Source organism: Rattus norvegicus, chromosome X (assembly GCF_036323735.1).
Source record: "Rattus norvegicus strain BN/NHsdMcwi chromosome X, GRCr8, whole genome shotgun sequence".
Classification (NCBI taxonomy): Eukaryota; Metazoa; Chordata; class Mammalia; order Rodentia; family Muridae; genus Rattus; species Rattus norvegicus.
Genome location: NC_086039.1, coordinates 19,604,738 through 19,608,711, shown reverse-complemented (window position 1 = coordinate 19,608,711; position 3,974 = coordinate 19,604,738).

Genomic DNA, 3,974 nt, shown 5'->3' with positions numbered 1-3,974 from the left:
AATGACCAAGGGAATATGGAAGACCTTGTAACCAAGTGGGTCCCTAGTACCTAACCTGGTAGGCTGGTAAGTATGAGAGTGCTGGTAAGCATGGTGTTGGGGTCTGGGTATTGCTACACAAACCATAAATCCACCAATCTCAGTTAAGCAAGAATAGTTTATTGAACACAAACCATGATACTAGACATATAAGACCACAAGAAGGAAAACCTAATGTGGTACCAGGCTGTCTTCAGGACAGGCTTTTTATATGAAAAAGTAATTTCGAAAGTTTGAAGACATGCAGTGAAGTGGTACAGCGTTTTTGGCTATCTAGATAAAGGATTATCAGCTGACCTTTAAGCTGATTGGTCCTGAGTGAGATAGGAGGGAGGGTGGGCAGGTGATGAACAGGGGAGTTTAAGAACTTTGAAATGACAGGGTATGAGTGATTCAACCAAATCTTTTTGGTTTATTAGTAGCATTCTTCACTGTCAGCTATTGACAATTACTTCTGGGAAGTAGAGGCAGAGAACTTGAACTTAATTTCATATTACGGGCAAATGGAGCCTGAATACAAAATGCCTGCAGTGATGTTAGAAGAAGCAGGTCTCAACATTGCCCCCATTGAACTTGTACCTTAGAATCAAAGAGTTGACTCCATCCTTTGAAGAATTATAGTGAGTTCTGAAGACTGGGTTTAACTATTTAGCTCCTTTTCCAGATGAAATTCATGAGTGCATTGATAAGACATGGCCCACAGGTTAGAACTAGCAGTAATATACACAGAGGGTCTACCAAGGCAGTAAGTAATCAGGGATGTTAACCAAGAACACCAATTGAAATACCTTTCAAAACAGGTAATATCTTCTTGTCTCTCTTGTTCCCTAACTTCAACCAAAGTGTTCCTAATTACTCCCCAGAATGACTGGCATAGAAATAGCATTGTTCCCTTACATACACAATCCTCCTTCCTGAGGAACAGCAAGTTTAACGGCTGATGATTTTGCAGGGCCACCTCAGCTAAAGAGTCCATCTGCTGTTCCCAAACTGAGTTGGCTCAATGTGAATGAGCTAGATCTTTGTCCACCTGTTCATTTAACAGCCTGAAGTTCTGTTGCTCTGTAACTAGAACAGCAGTTGATCCTGCAATATGCATTCCAATCAACCTTGGCATTAAAATGGGTACAGCTATCAGAACAAGGAGTAGGATACAGGCCCATGTGAACCTACCCTGCTGTCCCTCCATAATATCTTACTACATGAACAAGCACTTATAATTCAGGCTTTTGCCTTTTTGTGAAATAAGTTACTGATAAACAAGAGGAAAGTCTAAATGCCTTTAGGTGCTTCTAGGAGTTTAGTCTTATATTGTGTTGCTTAAAGTGACCTCAGGGACCTCAAAATGTGGGAGCACAGTCTGAGAATATGGTATGTTCTTAAGAAACACCTGTGGGTGATTATATTTGACCCTGGGTCCTGGGAAGTTACAATACTTACTTTTGTCACAAAACTCAGTTTTGAAATTTGTGTCAGAGGTCTCATCGGGCCTAGGAACTCAGGTTTTGCCAGTTGTTGGATTGTTATGGCATTCTAGAGTTTTGTCCTGTGACATAAGCTCTAAATCCCCAGGTATGTCCAACTTCCCAGTCTTAATAAAGTGGGGAAGGGTCACAATATTTGAGAGTTATTACCAATGGATTACAAGTCTTAGGAATCTTACCTTGTGAATTATGAGTACTAACCTGTTGTTGTAAAAATATAAAAAATAAAATGGGTATAGTTGTCTTTTACCCCACTGTGTCTATACCTTGGTGCCCCAAGATATCTGCTAGGTATCTTGGCAGAAACACAGCCCAGCCGCACACTTTCCTACACTCAAACCCTCACATAAAAGAACACACAACACAATAATCTTAGATCTAATTGGTAAGATATAATTGCCCACTTAAACATACAAAGCCTGGTACTATCCATCCCTTGAGAACATTAATAACAACCTGTAAATACACAGAGCAGAATCTTAACATCACCTGCCATCTTGTCCTGCCACGGCTTCTCCCCTCTCTCTGTCTCTCTCTCCTTTCTCTCCTATATAAATATTAGGGTCATGATCCACTTTTCATCCCGGGTCCCAGGTTTCACATCCTCAAGGCCATTGTCTTAGTCAGCGTTTCTATTCTTGCACAAACATCATGACCAAGAAGCAAGATGGGGAGGAAAGAGTTTATCAGCTTACACTTCCACATTGCTGTTCATCACCAAAGGAAGTCAGACCTGGAACTCACACAGAGCAGCAAGCAGGAGCTGATGCAGAGGCCATGGACAGATGGTACCTACTGGCTTTCTTCCCCTGGCTTGCTCAGCTTGCTTTCTTAAAGAACCCAAGACTTCCAGCCCAGGGATGGCACCACCCACAATGGACTGGGTCCTTCCCACTTGATCACTAGTTGAGAAAATGCCTTACAGATCTCATGAAGGCATTTCCTCACCTGAGGCTCCTTTTTCTGTGATTAACTCCAGCTTGTGTCAAGTTGACACACAAAACTAGCCAGTACAACCATCTTCTGTTTCTAAGGGGGAAGGAAGACCCCTTGGGGTAGAGGGGGAGATGACCATGGTTGGAAAGAGGTCTGTCAGTCATGTAGTAACAGAAACAGATTGATGGGTAGTTAATTCTTGCTTTGAGGTTGTGTCTTTGAACATTGTTGGGACCAATGATGTCTAAGACCCTGTTATTAGTGGCTTGACATCTCTGGATGGTGACCATCATTCCAGGGTCCTTACCTGATGCATAAAGACAGATTCCCCAAATCTTTCCTGTATCCCATATATTGGAAACAAGTTCAATATAATTGACATGCTCACCAACTAGAGTCTGGCTGGCAGTGTCAGTGTTCAATAAAGCTTGTACTAGGGAAGGAATGGCAGAAGCAGGGGTGACAGTACCCAAAGTGGAGTGTGGTGGCCAGTGAGGTAACCAAGCCCATGTCTGGCAGATGACTGCACTTTTCTGTGCCATTGAGTGCCCTTTTCTGGCACTCTCAGACCAAAATTGTCTATTGTGTCATTTGTCCTTTGTCTAGGTGGCAAGAGGACGTTCTTTTTCCTCTTCCAGGTGGTTGTAATGACCATTCCCATAAGCGCTATAACTGCTCTCAACAGGTGGCCCTATCCAAACCACATCCTTTGTTTTCCTATTTTACCCCGAACATTATTTATCTTAATTTGAATGGGGTTGATTTTTTCCAGTTTTTCAGAATGGCTCTCAACCCTCTGTGACTGAATATATTTATTCTTATCAGTTACCCAGGGAGCTAATGTTTCACTCTCATAACACAAAAAGTACCTATATTGTCCCCCCCCCCCACAAATCAGGGACTCCATTTGAAGAACAGGTGTATCAAATGTGAGAGTTGGGGAACCATAGGCAGTGATATTAGTATTTAGGTCCTTGTCTGTAGTTCTAATCAAAGTCCATATGTTTTGTACTGGAGCATGTGCCTCAGCAGCCCAAGGCAACACAAAAGAAAAAACTAGTCTCCAGAGTATTTTACCAGTCTGCTTTCTAATGGGTCCTGTGGGTGTTGTCTAATGATCCATTGCTAGTCCTGGTCCTGATGTTTCCATCCCATTTCAGGCTATCGGGGTGGTCAGGATCAGGAAATGGGATTCTTTTCAGCATGGGCCCAGGGATGCTCCTTTTGACTTAGCATTTCAACCTGTAAGATGGGACAATGGACATTATAATTTACTTCTATAACTGCTTCCAGCTGACATTAAGATGTTATAAAAGGGGCCCAGGGAGGCTGAAATGCTAGTCAAAAGCTGGCAATGGGTTATTTATCCAAAGCATCTGATTAGCTGATTTAGATGAAGAGAGGGAAAAATCATGTCAGCTGGATTGGTTAACAGTCTTCAGCAGGTCCAGAGTCCATCCAAGTGATCCCTGGATGGAATCGGTCAATGAGGCGAAAATCTGCTGAGACAAATAT